Genomic DNA, 21,851 nt, shown 5'->3' on the forward strand with positions numbered 1-21,851 from the left:
GATGAACGAGAACGAAGACATCTCTGAAATGAACTCAAGGTTCACAAATATTATAAATGAGCTTAAAAGGCTTGGAAAGAACTTCACTGAAGAAGAACAAGTGAAGAAGATCTTGAGAAGTTTACCTAAGAGTTGGTAAGCAAATAAAATAGCTGTAGAAGAAGCTCAGGACTTGACTACTTACAAATATGATGAGCTAATCGGATCCCTGCTGACCTACGAGATCTCTATGAAAAATTTTGAGGCAAAAGAAAAATCTGAAGATAAGAAACAGAAATCTCTAGTGATGAAAGCTGACTCCACAGAAGCTGAGTCAACTGATGATGAGGAAATAGCCATGTTCACTAGAAAGATGAAGAAGCTGTTCAGAAGAAATGACAGGAACAGCAAAAGGCCATACAAAAGAGGTGACAGGTATAAAGCTGAGCCAAGTGACAACAAATATAAGAAAGATAGCTCCAAGTCTGTCACTTGCTTCGAGTGTCACCAAACTGGGCATATCAAGTCAAGCTGTCCTAATTTAAAGAAAGAAAAGAAAGGAAGCAAAAAGAAAATGGTGGCAACATGGAGTGATAGTGATGAGTCAACCTCATCAGAGACTGAGCAAAATAAAACTGCCAATATATGTTTCATGGCAGATGATGGAGCTGACCAATCTCAATCTGAGCAAGCTGACCTCTCTGATGAAACTGACCAGGAGGAACACAACAATGAGGTAACATCCCTACTTTTGCTTAGAAACGAAATGGTAAATGCCTTGAGTGATTTATATACACTAACTAAAAAGTGCAACAAGAAAATCAAATCACTCAGCAGGCGGTGTGACGAGATTGAAGAGGTCAAGCTGAGTGACCTCCGATATCTCCTCCAGGACAACTCAGATTTACATACCAACATGCAAATAATGCATAAGCTTGTCACGGAGGTTCAATCTGAGTCAAAGAAACTTAGAAAGGATGTCACAATCTTACAGAGTCAAATAAAAGGCTCAAAAAGAGATAAACCTCATGCTGAGTACACAAGTACTAGTCAGCATAAGCAGTTCACTCAATGTGAATGTTGTGGAAAAAGGGGGCACACAAAAGAAGTTGTCGGTCCCTTATAACGTAACAAGTTAGTTCCAAGGGGGGGGATAAGAACTATTTAAAATTTTAATACGTTAAGGCTGCCTTCTTTTTCTTTGAAAAAGGATTACACAGCGCGTTGAGTAAATAAGACACTAGCTTAGTCAACTGGTGACTAAGTCAGCTTCCTTCGTTGAGTCAGGAGATAGCACTTTGAGTCTATTCCTGAACTCAGACACTCAATACACACAACTCAGCTTGACCTCTTTACTTGGTCAGTTTTGATTAAGCAAGCAATATATATATTAAGGAGTTTAAGGTTAGAAAGATATTACTCAGCAGATTTATCCAGGTTCGGCCTCCAAGCCTACGTCCTGTCCCCGGAACACGTTCCGAGATTTCGAATTCTCTACTGAGCTCTTTAACGGTAGAGCATCAAACCTTTTACAACTTAGAAGCTGAGTATAACAAGAGTACCTTCCTCTATACCTCTACTCACTCCTACTATAACCGAGTACTCAGCCTCTCCTTTCTAATCTCTAGAAATGATAACGATTTGTCCTAAACAACAATTGCTAAGACACTTTAGATGATTGAATAATCACTCTAGACTTTTACACAAAAGATATAGAATTTGGTGTAAGAATTTGCTTTGCTTTTTCTTGCAGAACTTTGAGTAGAATTTTGGTCAGCGTAATGGCTTGATAAAGTTCTGTGTGGAATGAAGCAACTGAAGGGCTCTATTTATAGAGACGTCTGAGACATCGGTCATTTCGAATTTCGAAATAACCGTTGGAGGGAAACGGCTTCCTGTCGTTGTCACTCAGTTTTGCTCAGAGCTCTCGGCCAATCAGATTTGAGTATCTTCTGTCATCGGTCAGCTTTTAGTCAGCTCGGCAGAATGTCTCTCCATTTATGGTAAGGTCAACTTGACAGCGTCCTGTGTCTTCTGAACTTTACCCAAAGTGGAAACACTTTGTCTGGAAGTTGTTCTTGCTCAGCTGCTGTCTTGTACTCTTTGTCGATTCAACCCAGCAGCTTCGTTACGAAGTTGTTCATCGAAGGTCTTCTAGATCCTTCTCTTGCTGAGTTGCATTTTGATCATAACGACAGCGTTTTGCACACGCAGGCCGAGTTGTCTTGATCTGTTTGACTTTGGGCCTTGACTTCCGTATGGGCTTTGGGCTCTTTATTCTTTATGTCTTATAAACAATTTTAACTCAACATTGAACAAACACATTAGTATAATAAATCAAAGCATTTAAACTTAGTGTATTTAGAATATATTTAATTTTACTTAAATAATTTTGTCAAATCAAAATCATATGGAAAGGTGTTTCAACAAACTCCCCCATTTTGATGTTGGCAAAACTATTCAACGAGGAACTTAGTGTTGAGCTCCCCCATGATTGTTGACCTATTTAGCAAACTCCCCCGTCAGGGTTGAGCTACTGACTTAGTTTTAACTCTAAACATTCTAAGGTTTAATCGAGTAGGTCTAAGGTCAGTTTTCAGATATAGGTCAGCTCATGGAACATATTCTATTTTACTCAGTATTAAGTGGAAGGTGTAACATTCAGAGAGCACTGAGTAATCGTTTTGTTCAATGGATTTTATGAGACAGTGTTTTGTAAGCATACAGGACAATGTCAAACATTTGATCAGCATGGGATACAATCAACAAGTATTATAGACAGTAAACATAGTTGATGTAATTAAAGATACATAAAAACATAATACTCAGCATCATATGAAATAACTTAAGTTAGGATAAAAGATGCAAGTATTTTATTTAATAGAAGTAGTCAGCATACATAGCAAAAAGATGAGCATAAAAGAACATAGGACTAGAGACTAAGTTAAACAAAAACTGAGCTAGCCTACTTCTACTTCTTTTTCTTCTGCTTAGACTGACTGCTTCTAGGAGCCTCCTCCTGAGTTCTAACTTGTTCTTTCTCCCCCATTTTGTCAGCATCGAGAGGAGCAGGAATTCTAAAAGAGTCAGTTAAGACGGCGGCGGTTAGCACGGCGGACAGCTCCTTAAGTTTGTCGGTACTTTCATTAATGCCGTAAAAAACAATGACGCCTTCATTCAAGACCTCTTTTGGTATGCCGATTTCAGCAGCGCTGAGTAGGCTCAATATGTAAGCTTGAGACTTACCTACCCAAGTAATTGAATCTGTCAAGGTAGCAAAAACCTGATGAAAGGTCTTCAGCGGTGCTGAGTCATAGTATTGTCGCTGAATATTATTATGACGCACATGTGTGAAGGTCCTTTGGGTAGTGACCAGAATCTCATTCTGCTTCATCTAGTCAGTGTCCATCTCTTGTTTATTTAAGTTCAGTAGACGAACTGCTTCGCTTATTTGCTCTACCGAGCATTGAGAGTAGGAAGCCAGCTGATTGTTGGTCTTGATTTGCTCAGTGTGAAGCTGGGCAAAGAGCATCTTAACTTCATCAGAAGTGGCATACTGAGTATTCGCAGCTGACAAGGTCTGGAATTGGCCTTGAAGAGTGTTAAGATGTTGAACAGTTTTCAGTTGGAGCTTAGCCAGCTTGGTTATTGAATCCTGCTTGGGCTGATGTGATTGAATTGAAATCATATCACTTAGCAGATCCTTCAGTCCTTTAACCTCATTTAAGAGCTGAGTGACTTGGGACAACTGAGTTGATGTATTGTTACTAGACCTAGCAGTAGGCTCAGCAGATTGATGAATGTCCTTAATTAATGACTGCACCGAGTTGATGAGTTTTCTACCAGTCTCAGTGGTATGCAGATAGTTGAGTGATTCATCATCATGTTGCCTAGTTTCCTCAGTATGACCAGTTTGTGGAGGAGTTAGAGTTATGATAGGGTCAGTGACAGTTTTCAAGAGAAGAAGTGGTTTGCTTACTGAAAAACTTGAACTTAAGAGAAGAAGGATCTTTAGTTGGCTTTTGGATCGGTAGGTCAATGACAGTTTTCTGACTTGCCTTTATTAATCTTTTTCTGTGAAGAGGAGTGTCAGCTTGGATAGACTCTTGTTAGACGAGGTGCCGCGGCCTAATCTCCCGGCCGGACCGGGGGGTGGACAACCTCATGGCGACGTAAGCAAGCAATCGTGGAATCAAGCTGCTCGGCAGGACCGGAGCTCGGAGATATGGAAGAGTCGCCACCCACGAATGGGAAAATGAACACCGATCCCTTGCGGGAGACCGGTGTGGGTTCGGGAAACTTAGGTACGAGCCGAGAAGGCTAGCTCCTTTCCGGAGAAAGGCTACTAGGCACCCCGACATCGCCCGGTTATGAACCACCGGCCTCCTACTCAGCATGTTAGGCGATAACGGACTAATCGTATACTTCTTTAAGTTTAAAATTCATTTGAAACCCTTTTCTTTCTCTTTTTAGAAACCGTTTTGAGCATATGATATTGAAAAGCCACACCAGTAAAGAATCACCCATTTATGTTTATACATACACAGAGAGGGGGAAGAAAGAAGTGGTTTATTTACAACCGTGTTAAATATTATGTCGTGTGCTTATTCTACATTAACTTATTTCCCCAAAACGGATTTATTTACATGGTTCGCACCTTAATCGCCGTTGGAACGATTAGGGTGCGTTTCAAAACCCCGTTTGATGAAGTTCACTCGAATCGCCGTTGGAACGACTCGAATATTTGAAAACGTTTGAGATAAAAACCTTTAATGAGAAAACGTGGTTAAACATACAAGTCCATTTTACTTTGTACAAATTCTTTAAGGAAATGGTTCAAAACTCTATTATTTGCCAAGAAAACGATTTTAATTACAATGTTCGCTTAATCCGTCGTTGGAACGGGCTAAGGTTTTAAAACGTGATATTTTGAAGACGGTTTGAAATATTAACAAGAATGCCTCTATTTATTTACATTACAAAAAACATTAGTTTAAATAATTCAATTTGAAAACTCTTTTTTTGTGATTTATTTTCCCCACTTATTTAATGGACTCTCTACTTATTATAATTATATTAACAAATCCATTTAAACCACCATTTATACTTAAACAAAGCCCACTTGAAATATGGGCCCATGAATGGGCCAAAAGAATAAAGAAAATAACTTAACATATACATATACCTTTAAATCAAAAGGAGATTATGAGAATAAAAATTAATAAAAAGGGACTACATAATACATATATGAAAATACTATATATAGTACATTTACATTTTAAAAGTGTTGAAAATAGCAAATGAATCTTATAACTAGGAAAATAACATTTATCCAAAAATAATAATCAATGAAATAACCCAACTATCCCAAAACTACATATATACATCATTATTATAGTTTTAAACATCAAAAATAATATATACTAATATCTACTAATTATCTCCCCAAAATGCCCAAATAAATAACATTTAAAATAGAATTTAATGTAACTTGAATGGATAACAATAAAAAGGAAGGTAATATAATATATACATATATATAAAAATAGAGTAAAAATGGAAAAAACCAATCTCGTAAAATAATCATATATGTTAAAGTTCTAAAACAATTTGAAAATCATATATTAACTAACTATATATATGTATACTAAGGATTAAAAGTCTAAAAGTTAAGAAAAAGGGACCGAAATGACATTTTTTACATTTGAGCAGATTTACCGACGGAAAATCCGTCGGTAAACAGCATTTAGTGACAGAATTGGCAAATTACAGCAGCACTCCAATATTTTCCAGATTTATTCAAAAGCTTTAAATTAAATCTAATTCAATCGTTTTGCACTTCCGAACTACAAAAGATGGATCATAGTTGAAAACGAAAGTTCCTAAAACGATGTTTTCATTTTAAAACGTTATTTGGAAACCTCTTTTAAAATTAAAAAACTTATAATTACAACATTTTCGATACCCGAACTACCTTTTAATCGGATCACGGTTCGTATTGGGATATTCAAAACGAGGTTTTTTATTTTAAAACAAAACCGAATTTTATTTAACACGAAACGAAAATTAAATAAATACGCTAACTAAATAAAACGTGACAAAATAAATAAATAACTAAAGGAATAAAAACTATAGCATAAAAAAATAAATAGAAAGAGAGCATAAATTAAATAAAATAAAGAGTCTAGTCCTCGGATAATACCTTTAATTCAGTATCTGACCGTCGAAACCGATTGATTCCACGAACCGCGAACTTCCGTTTTTTTTATGAAAAATTTAGTAAAAATTGAACTTAGGAAATTTAGAGATTTTCAATTTTAGGAAAAAAAAAATATTTTTTTTCCCAAAAAATCCACTTCCTCTCTCTAGAAAAATATCTAGTGTGAGAAAGCTCTCCCCCAAAAAATCCTCCCTCTTCACCTTGGGATCCGTGCCCCTATATAGGGAAACGGATCCCGGAACAATGGGCGACGCCCAAAAAAAATTGGGCGTTGCCCATTGTGGTTGGGCGGCCGCCCAACCTAGTATTGGGCTACCGCCCAACCTTGTTGGGCGGCCGCCCAACATGAGTTGGGCGATCGCCCAACGCGAGGTTGGGCGCTCGCGCCCAACCCTCGTCGGGCGGCCGCCCGACGCGTTGGGCGTTCGCCCGACGTGGTTGGGTGCCCGCCCGACGACCCTCGGGGCGTGCCCCGCGCCGTCGGACGCGTGCACTCCGTGGCCACCGAGCGCGCGTTCCGCGCAGCTAGACGCTCGCACGTCGCGGCCGCCGAACGCGCGCCTCGCGCTGCCAGGCACGTGTGCTCAACGGCCCACGAGGGCGCGCACTGCCAGCGGTCCCAGGCATTGCTCGGGCGTCGAGAGCGTGCCACTCGCGGTGCGTCCGACGGACGCCGCGCGCACGTCTCGAGTCGTCAAGCGGGCGTTCGACCATCGTCGTCCGCGTGCGGGATGCCGTTGTGTGCCCGCGCCGTGCCGTTAATTTTTCTCAGCTTATTATTCTTTATATATTTTTCAAAACTTCCGGAATCAATCGCTTCGACCGTCTTGTTTCAGGTTTTCGTCACAGGTCCTCCGACTCGGTGTCTACAGTTGCCCCTACTTTTCTATTTTGACAGTGATGTGTGTGGTTCGAAAACGTTTTTGCTAACGTAACACATGCAATGTAAAACATATAAAAGTAAAAGACACGTAACGAGTAGGAGGAAACATACCTGACCTTTGCGCTGCGCGCTCCGGCGTTGCTCTCTGACTGCATCAGACTCTGCTTCGGGCTGCACCCTAGTTCACGACCGCGGGGATAATGGCTAAATAGCTACCCTAGTTTATGACCGCGGGGATAATGGCTAAACAGCTACCCTATTTCAAGATTGCGGGGATAATGGCTAAATAGCTACCCTGATTTACGACTGCGGGGATAATGGCTAAATAGCTACCCCATTTTAAGATTGCGGGGATGATGGCTAAACAGCTACCCTGGTTTACGACTGCGGGGATGATGGCTAAACAGCTACCCTGGTTTACGACTGCGGGGATAATGGCTAAACAGCTACCCCATTTCAAGATTGCGGGGATAATGGCTAAACAGCTACCCTATTTCAAGATTGCGGGGATAATGGCTAAACAGCTACCCTATTTCAAGATCGCGGGGATAATGGCTAAACAGCTACCCTATTTCAAGATCGCGGGGATAATGGCTAAATAGCTACCCCATTTTAAGATTGCGGGGATGATGGCTAAACAGCTACCCTGGTTTACGACTGCGGGGATGATGGCTAAACAGCTACCCTGGTTTACGACTGCGGGGATAATGGCTAAACAGCTACCCCATTTCAAGATTGCGGGGATAATGGCTAAACAGCTACCCTATTTCAAGATTGCGGGGATAATGGCTAAACAGCTACCCTATTTCAAGATCGCGGGGATAATGGCTAAACAGCTACCCTATTTCAAGATCGCGGGGATAATGGCTAAACAGCTACCCTATTTCAAGATCGCGGGGATAATGGCTAAACAGCTACCCTATTTCAAGATCGCGGGGATAATGGCTAAACAGCTACCCTATTTCAAGATCACGGGGATAATGGCTAAACAGCTACCCTATTTCAAGATCACGGGGATAATGGCTAAATAGCTATCCTAATTTGCGACTGTGGTGAAGATGGTATAAAAAGCAACTCCGGTCAGCGACCATGAGCCAGATGGCTAAAAAGCAACTCCGGTCTGCGACCAAGAGTCAAATGGCTAAAAAGCAACTCCGGTCTGCGACCGAGAGTCAAATGGCTAAAAAGCAACTCCGGTCTGCGACCGTGAGTCAAATGGCTAAAAAGCAACTTCGGTCTGCGACCGAGAGTCAAATGGCTCAAAAGCAACTCCGGTCTGCGACCGTGAGTCAAATGGCTAAAAAGCAACTTCGGTCTGCGACCGAGAGTCAAATGGCTCAAAAGCAACTCCGGTCTGCGACCGTGAGTCAAATGGCTAAAAAGCGGGTTCTGTTTCTGGATTTTCTTACCACACTGTTGTCTGTATTTTCTCACTGGAGCTATCATCTCGACGATTCGATGGGCACACGTCTGAGTCCGAAATGAAATAGACTACTGATTGTTTTTCTGTTGACTGTCGTCTGTATTTTGACTGGTGTCACTGTTCTATAAAAATTAGCTGTTGTCTGGAATTGATGTTTTGACAATGTTAGTCACTGTCTGGGAGAAATGCAGGCTGAAACGGACTGCAAATCGGAGGTCTGTGCACCTGGTAATTAATTATTTACTTTTTACCTTTATGTCAAATCGTACTTTTTTCCCTATTTACGGGAATGCCATTCCCTTTTCCTATATAAGGTGGTGGGGTTTCATTTCAACCACACACCTTCTCTCTCCTCTTTCTCTCACTAGACTTCAATTTGGATTATTCTCGGGATGGATTTAGATGAATGGGATGGCACCAAAGGCATGGACGAGGTTTACGTAAACCTGGATAGAGTGGATACCTTCCACGACCCTACGACACACTTGAGCAGGACACGCTGCAACGAGGTAAGTGGTTTCTCACTTTTATTTGATTTGAACTCTAGGCTTTAGCACTCCTATACGAACATGATTTGCATGCTAACTCTTAGATTGCCTTAGAGGACTTTAGCTAGAAAACGTGAATTCCTTTATTTACACGTAACACCTGTTTGTTTTTGTAAGAATGCGCGCTATATGCATGTGAATAGTACACTACAAATTTATGCATGTTAACAGTAAAAACGATGTGAATAGTAAAAACGTGAATAGTGCACGTGAATAGTAAAAACTTAGCTAATGCACGTGAATAGTACACATGAATAGTGACAACGTGAATAGTAAAAACTTAGCTAATGCACGTGAATAGTGCACGTGAATAGTGACAACTTAGCTAATGCATGTGAATAGTGACAACGTGAATAGTAAAACTTAGCTAATGCACGTGAATAGTAAAACGTGAATAGTGCACGTGAATAGTAAAAACTTATCTAATGAACGTGAATAGTGCACGTGAATAGTAAACGTGAATAGTGCACGTGAATAGTAAAAACTTAGCTAATGCACGTGGATAGTGAAAACAACGTGAATAGTAAAAACTTACCTAATACCCGTTAACGTACGTGAATAGTAAAACCTAATCTACGCTTCTCGTCACCGCAGACGAGAGTGGATCAAAGAATTGACTCAACCTTACGTGAAGGACCCTACATGAGAGATTTTTACAGAAAATTGGTCCTAACTGACCGGATGTCTCTAGGTTAGAAAATGAAAGAATACCTAGTCTTAACGCGTTCTTATCACTTGCTTGCCTTAGGAGTTGTATTAAATTTTTTTTATCTTGTTCCTCTTTAGCTCATCGAGATTTCCGGGACCACTGTCGAGGTTGTTTCATGGTATGATAGGCTGAGCGCCGCGGTGAGAGCCCGCGTGCAGGAGTTGGGCTTCGGATCCTTCATTGCAGCGCTGCCCCGCACCAACGGGGTGTGCGATCCCTTTGGCCTACGGGCCCTGTGTGAGCGGTGGGTTGACTCGACCCACACCTTCCACCTTTCCTTCGGGGAGATGACCATCTCGCCCCGAGATTTCTCATTATTGACCGGATTACGAGGGAGCAACACCCCCGTCCCTTTCCATTATGGCATGATGCGACCGCGGGTCGACCCTGCTAGGCTTGCCGCCTTGATAGGACCAGGAGTTCCCCTATGCACCAAATCTACCCCGGCGAAGTTTATTTCGACTGCTAGCCTCTTGAGTAGACGGGACTTCTGTGAGACTGATGTTACTGATCTGGCGGTTCGTAGCTTCCTTGTATATGCTCTGAGTGAGACGATTTTCCGCACGAAGGGCGGAAAGGTACATGCGGGTCTCATCCAGGCCCTTAGTGATTTAGATGCCGCAGCTTCCTACGATTGGGCGGGGGCAGGCTTAGCTTTTCTCTATAAGTTTCTGGACCTGACTTGCCGGAAGCGCAAGGATTTCGGTGGTTACACCTTCGCTCTGCTGGTACGTGACGCCTTCTCGATTCGCCGGTCTTTGCTTTTTTCCTTTCTCACACTCCTAGTCCTTGTTTATACCGCAGGTGTGGGCGTACGAGAGACACATCCTTCCCAGTCGGTCTCGACCTCGATTGAGAGCACAGAGGCCGCCTTTTATGGTTCGATGGAGAGATTTTGATCTGAGCGCTGAGAGGAGGCGGACAGTGCCATGGCTCCTAGATCGGATTGACTCATTAGTCCTCACACAGGTAGATTTCGCTTAGTCTCGCTAGACTTTGGCTTGAGTCTTTCTGACCCTTTTCTTTGTGCATATTTTTTAGATTAAGTTCAGGTGGGACGACCTTGACTTCGGTCCCGAGTATGCATACACATCGATGATCCAGGAGCAGCAGTGCGTGCTCACCGGCCTTTATGTGCGGGCGTGGTATTTGGGAGATCGAGGCATCACCGGAGTGAGTGATGTTCACTGGACGCCGGGGGAGATTCCCGTTTCCATGTTTGCTGTGCGAACTCTGCCTTTATCGACCATTCGTCGAGATCTGACCCGTCATTTTGTCGGTAGAGTAGTCTGGGTTCACGTCGGGGGCCGCGAGCCTTATTTGTCCACTTTACTGAGCGCGAGGGATGCCCCGGCGGCCGCGATGGAGGTAGATCCGGTGGCAGACGTGTTTTCGAGAGAGGCGGTCGAGGCCGTCTTTGGTCAGGCGGAGGTTCCGGTAAGTGATTCCGCCCTCTTTTCATTTTATTCATGATATGCTCGGAGGTTTTATTGTGTGTTTTTTTTTTGCCTTTTTTGCAGGAGGGATCCTGGCGGAGTGCCCACCTATCAGATTTTTTCGATGGCACTCGGGCTCAAACACCGGTGTGCGAGCAGCCCTATTTTGTCGGCGAGTCATCCAGTGCAGCTCGACCGGAGGGGTCGTCCATAGGCGTGCCTATACCAGACTATGGGAGAGATTATGCTACGATCTGCTATGACGAGTCCGGGCACCTTACGCGGGATTTGAGGCGGCCCCTCCTATCTTCTCCTCGAGGGTCCCGTTTGATCCCTCGGACGCTTCTCTGACCACGAGAGAGACTTGTACGGATTACGTGGGGCTGTCTGGTTATTTCTGAGACCGCCTCAGCTTGCGCTGCACCGATCACCTGGTATGTATCATTACTGTACTTTAGTGTAGTGGAATGTATGCATGTATGTATGATTTATGCTTTTGCCTTATGCTGCCTTTTATCTGTTTTTTTTTCTGTAGAGTGATCTGCATGCCCACGAGCGGAGACAGAGCGAGCTAGTGCGGGAAGCTGATGCCCGAGTTGGTCATGTGTATCAAGAGAGGAACGACCACTGGTTGGGGATGATGCGACAGGAGACTGAGGGTCGCCTTGCCGTCGAGGAGAGGGTGCGTGATGAGTCGATCAGACGCCTTGCTGCAGAGGAGAGAGCACGAGCTGCTGATGAGAGAGCACGGGTTTCTGATGAGAGAGCGCGAGTTTCTGATGAGAGAGCGCGTGCTGCCGAGGAGGCACTATCTGCGGAGCGGGCATCTCACCTGAGAGATTTTGAGAACTATTGGGACTTCCCTCCGTATTAGGCTCGTTATGTATTGCTTTGTAGCTTTCATTGTTGCTTTGTAGCTTTTATTAGAGTTTCCCCGATGTATAGCTGATGTATAGGGAGTGGGGTGGATAGTAGGTAGGCTTTTTGTGGAAAGTAGGATAGGAAATGTATAACCCGTGATTCATATTACCATGCATTCGGTAGATTATAATGATTCCAATCATTCTCGTCAAATATATTCATGCCTTTATTTATTTACAAACAACAGAAATACTTAGTCTCTTTATACATTGTTTTTGTAATTGCTCAAGTTATAACTATTGTTACCAGGACCCGCCTTTCGGTTTTCGGATCCCGGCGATTTTTCTTCTCTCCTTTTACTATCCTGAAATTTTTAAATGAGTGCTCTTTCGGGTTTTCACCCATTGGGATTTCCCTTATTGTTGCATAGGTCGCCCTTTGCGGGTTTTCAACCTATCGGGAATTTTCTTTATTTTTGTTTTTTTTTTACGAAAAGTATTTCTTAAGCCTATCCAGATTGGTAGGTTCGGAGAATTCCATGCCGTCCATTGTGGTTAACTTCACCGCTCCTTTGCTTAGTATCTTCTTTACGACGAATGGTCCTTCCCAGTTAGGCCTGAACTTCCCCCTCGGGTCGGTGTGCGTCACACGGATCTGTTTCAGCACCAAATCTCCTTCTTTGATAGGGCTGGTCTTGACTTTTTTATTGAAAGCTCGAGCCATCCTTCTTTGATATAACTGTACATGGTAAAGGGCTTCCATCCTTTTCTCATCAACTAAAGCCAACTGCTCACATCGCCTCTTCACCCATTCCGTTTCGGGAATTTCTGCTTCCACTGCGATTCTCAATGATCGCTTTTCGATCTCAATCGGTAGGACTGCTTCTGTTCCGTATACCAAGGAGAATGGCGTTGCCCCAGTCGAGGTTCTGACTGTCGTGCGATAAGCCCACAACGCGAGTGGGAGGTGCTCATGCCAATTCCGATGTGATTCCACCGTCTTTACGAGGATCCTTTTAAGGTTCTTATTAGCTGCTTCTACTGCCCCATTAGCCTGTGGACGGTACGGAGAAGACCTGTGATGTTCAATGCCATATTCTCGGAAAAGATTCCTTACTTCCCCCTGAAACTGGACCCCGTTATCCGTGATCATGTGATGAGGCACTCCGAACCTGGTGATCAAGTGTTTTTCAATGAACTTTCTCATCTGCTTGGATCCCAGTTTGCTAAACGACTCTGCTTCTACCCATTTGGTGAAATAATCGATGGCGACTGCAATAAACTTATGTCCATTTGAAGCATTAGGCCTTACTTCGCCGACGATGTCAATGCCCCAGGCAGCGAATGGCCAAATAGGTGCTAGCACATGTAGTTCCATGGCCGGAAGATGACTGTAATCGCCGTGGATTTGACAATCGTGACATTTCTTCGCATACTCGTTACAATCTCTTTCCATGGTGAGCCAATAAAAGCCTTGCCTAATAATTTTCTTAGCTAGTACTGCTCCTCCCATATGGGCTCCACAAATTCCCGAATGTACTGATTCCATCGCCTCGCGGGCTTCCCCCGCATCCAAGCATCTTAGTTGTAATCTGTCAATGTGCCTTTTGTAAAGCAAGTCATTATGGATGACGAACTGACGAGCTAGCCTTCTAATCACAGCTTGATCCCTAGGTTCTGACTCTGCCGGATATGTTCCATCTTTCATGAAGTTCACGATATCGAAATACCACGATTTTTCATCTGCCCCTAACAGCATTACGTCTTCGTAGCACGGTTTGTGAGATCTTCTCAATACCAATGGTTTCGAAGCAAGGTTCCGGGGGTTGTCCCAAACTGACACCAAAGTGGCCAAGGCATCCGCGGCCTGATTCTGAGCTCGAGGAATGTGATAGAAGCGACATTCTTGGAATCTCAATGCCAACCCTTCTAGCTGATCTAGATACGGACGTAGCCTTTCTTCTCTCACTTCCCAGTTTCCTTGTGCCTGTTCGATGATCAACTTGGAGTCACCCCAAATTTCGACATATGACGCTCCCAGTGCTCCTAATGACTCCAAACCATAAATGCATGCTTCGTATTCGGCCATATTGCTGGTAAGGGGGAAGGATAACTTCTTCGCCATCGGGATTCTTTCTCCTTCCAGGGAGATAAGTAGTACTCCTACTCCGGCTCCATTCGAATTAACTGCTCCGTCGAAGAACATTTTCCACGGTATAACTTCGATTGCATTCAAATGTTCATCGGGGAAATTATAGCTTATCTCTTCTTCTTCTGTATTCAGGGGTTGATTAGCCAAAAATTCTGCCACGGCTCTTCCTTTGATAACCTTCTTCGTCACATATTCAATGTCAAACTCGGACAAAAGCAACAACCATCTGGCTAACTTCCCCGTCAAGGATGGAGTTCGGTATAGATACTTCACGGGGTCCATCTGAGAAATAATGATCACTTTATACGATTGGAAATAGTGCCGCAGTTTCTTCATCAACCACACCACTGCCACACATGTCTTTTCGATCATGTTGTATTTGAGCTCATACTCTAGGAACTTCTTACTCAAATAATACACCGCGTGTTCGACACCGGTGTCTCCCTCTTGAGCTAACATTGCTCCAATAGATCGCTCCTCAATTGCTACATAGAGGAGAAGTGGCTTTCCCAGTTTAGGCGGTCTCAACACTGGCGGATTAGACAAGTAACTTCGGACACTCTCCAATGCCTGTTGACACTTATCATTCCAAACGACGGGTTGGTCTTTCCTTAACAACTTAAAGATTGGCTCGCAGATTGTGATGACTCTTGCTATGAACCGACTGATATACTGAACTTGCCCCAGAAACCCCCTCACTTCCTTCTCATTTCTCGGCGCTGGCATTTCCTTTATAGCCTTCACTTTATCGGGATCCACCTCAATTCCCTTATTTCCGATTACATAGCCTAAGATTTTCCCCGACGAAACGCCGAAAAAGCACTTCTTCAGGTTTAACCTTAGCTTGAATTCTGCAATTCGGGCCAAAAACTTCTCGAGTGCGGCAAAATGCCCTTCTCTTGTCTCTGATTTGACCATCATGTCATCCACATAGACTTCTACCTCCTTGTGTATCATGTCATGGAACAGGGCTGTGGCCATTCGCTGGTAGGTTGCCCCGGCATTTTTCAAACCAAATGGCATCACTCTGTAACAGTATGTTCCCCACTCTGTTGTGAACGAGGTTTTCGCTTTGTGCTTTTCGGCCATCTGAACTTGCATGTAGCCCATGAAACCATCCACATTTGTGTGTAAGACGCTTGATGCTGCACTGTCGATCAATACATCGATATGAGGCAAGGCGAACTCATCCTTGGGGCATGCCTTGTTAAGATCTCTGTAATCCACGCACATCCTCACTTTGCCATCCTTTTTCGCAATGGGCACTACATTTGCGACCCAAGGGGGATAGTCGATCACTTCGATGAATCCTGCTTCTAACTGCTTCTTCACCTCCTCTCTGATCTTATCTGCCCATTCGGGTCTCATACGTCGGAGCTTCTGCTTTACGGGCCTCGCCTCGGGATATGTTGGAATACGGTGAGTTACGATTGATTGATCGATTCCAGGCATGTCTTCGTATGTCCACGCGAATACAATTTCGTATTTTTTAATTATTCTCTCAAATTCTTTTCTCGCTTCAATAGTTAATTCTTGAGCAATTTGTATAAGTTTAGGATTTTCATCCGTACCAAGATTGAAAGTTGACATTTCTATTGTATTGATTTCAAATGTAGGCATGTTATATGAATGAGAATGCATGGAATGATCATGATCAACATCAAGCAAGTAAGCAAAATCAGAATTCATTTCATTGATAGCGTGGGTGATTACATCATCGGACTCAAACAAAGCAGTAATACAATTTTCATCCTCAATATATTCGGACTTCTCATATACTCTCGAGGTACTAGGCTCAATTTCAGCTCCTGTAGTCGCTTCAATGGTAATGACCTGCTCCTCGGCATTTGAATCCAGCATCATGATCTCCTCGACAAAGCAGCTTGCCTTTCCTTTGCCCCAGTCGGCGACATCATTGAAGATTTCAAACCCTGGCAGAATCTTTCCTTCCGTGCTAGTCCACGACTCGGAGGTTCCCGAATATGGATTTCCATGCCCCTCGCTTACAAAATGCTTCCTCAAGCCTATTTTTCCTTCTGCACTCATGTTGGATGGACTCCCCTGCTCATATCCCAAACCCCTCCGGGTTTTCTGACTTTTAAAATCCGGAAACTCCGACAACCCTTGATGGTGTGCTCCTAATCCCATTCCCGGGATGAAATCTCCTTTCATCATCTTCACCACATCGGTGGTCATGCTCGACTCGTAAATCCCAGAGACTTGGAATTCGGAGAAGAGTTGAGGCTCAATTCCCAATGCTGCCACCGAGCTCAATTTCTCAGCTCTAATTGTTACTATCTCCTCCCCGAAAGGGAACTTGATCATTTGGTGGAGCGTGGAGGGCACACCTCCCAGCTTGTGGAACCAAGGGCGTCCCAACAACACAGCAAAAGTTACCGGGATGTCCAACACTGTGAATTCAGTCTCTTCCTCATGCGGCCCTACTTTCAATTTGGCCTTGAAGACTCCTTCAATATGCCTACGGCTGTCATCGTATGCTCTGATCACTGTTTCAGAAGCTGTCAAGTCTCCTCTCTCCACTCCCAACTTCGACAAGAGTTTCAACGGACAAACATTAATGGCCGATCCATCATCGACCATCACACAGCTAGTCTTCTTCCCGTTAATTTCCGCTCGGATATACAATGGCTTGTTGTGAGCCTTCCCCTCTTCTGGGAGATCCTCGTCGGTAAACATGATCTCAGTCTTCTTTCGGGCCATTATTGCCCCTACTAGCGCTGCCGGCTCAGTGTCGGTGGAGATCACCAAATTCTGCAACTCCTTCATCAGGTTCTCACGATGGTACTTAGAGTGGCATAAAACTTCCCAGACCGTAGACTTAGCTTGCGTCTTCTTCAACTGTTCAAGAACTTGGTCGTCGGGCTTAGGAGCCGAACCTTCTCCAATCTCAGTCTCTACCATTGGTGCCTTTCCCTCGGCCACACGACCTGATCTCGTCATCACCGCAACTTCCGGCTCGTCATCCGACTCGTCCCAAATGTTAATAGGAACCCTTCGATTGGCATCCTCCTCGTCCGAGGAACTCGCCCAAATGTCTACGACCATTAAATCCATGACGTGAGGAACACTCGGATTCAGGAAAAAGGGATCCGCCGATCCATACAAGGCCCAACCTATCAACTCATCATAGTCACGGAGGGACACTCTACTCATCCTTCTTGCGGCCAACGGAATAGCGCCTCGTTGTATGCACATAAGCTGCACCTTATCGCTCATTGTCTCATTACACCGCTCATAACGGTGCCTCCACCTCCTAGCATAATCCACAAAATGTTCCTCGGGGAATTGCCTAATCCTGTCCAAATCATCCAGGGATCCCGTCCACGGAATGTACATTTCGTATCTCGCCACAAAGGCATTTCTGAGTGGTACCCAATGACACATCTCTTCCTCCGACAGACCCTGATGCCACAATAAGGCTTCACCCATCAAGGTTTCCGGAAAATGTTCATGCAACTCACACTGTGGAAATCCAGCGTTATACATATGATCGCGGAATATCCTTGCATGCTCCACAGGATCCTGGTATCCACCATACCTAGGCATCGCTAACACCGCATCAGGTGTTTGGTAAGATGGGGAATCAGGGGTTTGCTCTGCTAGCATCCATACCGTATACTCCTTGATAAATCTCTTCGTCATAGCTGCCCAATCGGTCTTAACATACATCGGCAGCGACATGTACCACATCAGCGGTTCACCCATCAGTGAATTACAAAACAAGCTAGTGATCTCTTCTTCTTTAAAACTCAAAGCTGTCATAGCCGATAAGTAGAAGTGGAGGTGCTCCATAGGGTCCTTATTGCCGTTATACTTGCTCACCCTCGGCAATGGACGCTTGATGGGTCCAATCTGCATTGCAAAGCGCTCCGCAGTTTTATCCTCAGCTCTCTGATACTTTTCAAGAAACAAATCCGACAACCGATCCCAATCGTGCTTGCAAGAGTCGGGCAATGAATGGAACCATTGCAAAGGCTCACCTACCAGCGAATGGTGGAACCACTGAGCAATTTCATCTACCCCGAAGGATTCAATAAACATGTCGTGCATATACTCACGCAAGTGCACTTCGGGATCCCTTCCTCCACTGAACAAACCCAAATTTGGCACGATAGTCCGAGACGCCCCTTCACCGGTCTCTTCGGCACTATCCTCATCATATGGTGCTCCACCATCTGATCCCTCCTCCATTGGTTCTTCCTCTTGTTCCTCACCCAAGAAGGACACATACAAACCATTTCCCACATTGCTTCTTTCGACGGAGTCCAACAACTCCTCTACATCTTCCTCAAAAGATTCCATCACTACAGTTTCCGTCAAACCAACTCCGATCACGCTCACCCTATGATTAGGCAATGGATTGCACCTAACGGAAGGGTTTGCTGACGAAGGATCAGCTATCTTCTTCTCCTCAATCAAATCTTGGATTTCATGTTTCAGCCTCTCGCAATTCTCAATCGTATGTCCATAACTGCTGTGGAATTCACAATACCCTCTAGCCTGAATCTGCGGGGTAGGTTGAGCTTTGTTATACGGGGTAAGGGCTTTCAACAACCCCTTCTTCTGTAGACGTTCAAAAACTTTCGCATAGGTCTGATCGAACTTGGCGAACCGCCTCTTTTCGATAGCATTAAGATCAACCACTTTCACTGTCGCAGATTCCGTACTCGTGCTAGGCCCTCCGGCACTATATCCAGACTTCGTCCACTTGGTATAAGCTTTCTTCGGCTCCCCATCGCCTTCGACAGTCAAGGCACAACTATACATCTGATTGAAATCTGTGAACGGTATATATCTCAACTCATTCTTAATATACGGCAACGTATTGCCAATCACCATTCGGATCTGATCTTGCTCAAGCGGCTTCTGTTTCATGACCGCGGCCTTAGCCCTCCATCTCTTCACGAAGTCTGAAAGGGATTCCCCAGTCTGCTGCTTAGTGCTCTCTAACTCTTTCAAAGTGACTTCCAATATGGTGTTAAAACTATATTGAGCGATGAATGACTTCGCTAACTCCTTCCAATCCTTCTTTGTCACCATTGGCAGCGCATGGAACCATGTGAGGGCAGCCCCCTCCAGGTAAGTGTTAAACAGCCCCAAGACTTGATCCTCGGTCAGGATCGTGTGCTTCATTACCGCAACGTACTGATTCATGTGAGCGGTGGGATCTCCAGTTCCATCGAACTTTTTCATGTCAGGGAGCCGGAATTTCAGAGGCAAAGCTGTTGCTGTCAAGCAATTCTTCAAGTTATAGAACTCCTGACTTCCGGAGCTTCCTCCGCGCAAGTCCTGCACTTCCTGTGTGATGTGTTGCCTCCACTCCTCTTCCTTAGCTTTCTCCTTCTCTAACTGTTTTCGGACATAATCCTGATAATCCTCCTCATTCCCAAAGCGAGGGCCATCGTTCACCTCATTCTCAGCACGCTTACTACCACTCTTGTTGTCCTTCAGTGCTAACTCAGCTAGCTGGGCCAAGATTGCGGCCAGCTGGTCGTTGATATTGTTCACAGAATTCTCTAATTCAGCCACCTTCTCATCGGTTGCAGACATACTGACGGAAGACTGAGTATACTCGGATGAATATGATTCAGAAGCCACAACTACTGATTCGGGACTGTCTACTCGCGACTGATCAAACTGTCTGACAAGCCGATTACTCTTGCGAAACCACAACCGCTTAATGATGACGTCTGCGCGAACGGTATCCATTAGTATGTATGTATGATTTCATATGCATGATTCGTGGCGTGTGCGTTTATTTATTTGCGATTATAAGATAAGAAGAACAAACATTAGTTCTAATTACACGTATCACAACATCTCTCTTCCACCCTTATTCCTCCACACACTCGTTGGTCCAGGTCTCTTTCCTAGGATTTTGGTTTTTTTTGGCTCACATTGCGGTCCAGGGGACGCGTGATGCCGTTGATTATTGCGGGAAAGTAAATCAACCATCAGACAATACAGTTCGTTTTGACGTATCCATATTCAGTGACTAAGAAATCGACCAAGTTGGATTGTCCTTTCGGAATAACTCATCTTTTTTCCTTTCGCGAGATGCGTTAATTCGGGTTTTGACTCCCTTTGAGCGCATCTCGGTTTTTAGACATGGTTCGAGTTATTCTTCTAGTCCAATCATTCGTTATTGTCAATGACTCGTTCCCTTTTATTCGCGTGGGTTCATGTCTCGATTTTTGGGTTACAATGAGGATTTTATCGAGAACATAACCATGCATTTGTTTAGTGATGGAATCACTTTTGGATTTATTTTAGGGAACAGATTCATTGCGTAACGTGTTTGTTTTTAGCGTTGAGATTCCGTTTGCTCATTTTGCTATATGAAAAGACGGCGAGTCTTATTTGAGCGCACGATAATCTTTCGGCTAATTACAACTCTTTGTTCCTCCCAATCCACGGGATATATCATCTCAGTGTGGTTATAGAAAATCAACGTTTCGTTGAATCGCAAGTTTATTCGAAGCGAGGATATCACCGTTTTCCTTCCTTTAGGCGCGAATTTAAGCAAACACGTATATCGGGCCATATTTCTTGCAGTTTTGGTAACGGTCGAAATGATCGAGTCGTTAGTCAAAACCCGCAGTCTCGTCCATATGGCGCAATTATATGGTTTAGCTTAATTCGGCTTCGAGATTTTAAACGGGGTATACTCTCGTCCGAGGCACGTATTCAACGATATTGGTTTATTTTCTTTAACTACTCGCGGGATTAACATATATCGTAGATTCAGAATGATTTTGGTCGATTAGTTCCTTTTTGTCTTTTTATTTTCTTAGTCACCTTTTGCGGACACGTCCATTTCTCTTAAGAATGACACAAGGCATAACGTAAAAGCTCGTCTTTTATTCGGAAGGGACGAACTGCTTGTGCGAAACTTTTCATGTTACAACAAGGTCGTTCGAAACAGAAATGTTCTTCGTTTTCGTTTCGTCGTGATCTCATTTTATCCCAATTTATTTAAAGAATGTGAATAATGGCTGCCGTTAATATAGTCTTTTGTATCGAAATGTAACTATCCTTAACACCGAACCGATTAATACTAATACGTGCTTACGTCATAACGTATTTCCTGAACACGTGCCTTCGTCGGGACACCGAAAGGGACAAGGCGGGTCGCACATGTTCATTCATATGAGATGACTAAGTCGTCTTTAGTTCAAATCGTTTCGATGTTTTAGGGTAATTAGTATGTCGATTCATGAGTATATATTAACGCATCGTCTCATTTTCTTTACATAATTTAGGATTAGACACGTATCATGGCGGTTTGAAAACACGAACTGATTCATTTATCACATCAAAAATAGTAACGGGTAATCCTATGGAAACTTCTAAGGCTACTATATGCTGACACGGCTGACCGCGGGACCTCACAGGACCGCACAGATTCGTCCCTAACGAATGGATGGGGACCCTCTGGCGCCTTACTGTAAGGGGGAACTTACGCTAGCCTCTTTCGAGCGACGAATGGACTCTCGCTAGAGGTTTCGCGGAAATTACCCAAAGGGTTTGCAATAATGCTCGTGAATGCATACGAAAAGAAGTAAAACGATCCGTCCCCGTTAAGGGCTTAGTGCATGCCTTCCGGAATCAAATTTCTCA

The sequence above is a fragment of the Euphorbia lathyris genome, chromosome 10, assembly GCF_963576675.1.
Source record: "Euphorbia lathyris chromosome 10, ddEupLath1.1, whole genome shotgun sequence".
NCBI classification, from domain to species: Eukaryota; Viridiplantae; Streptophyta; class Magnoliopsida; order Malpighiales; family Euphorbiaceae; genus Euphorbia; species Euphorbia lathyris.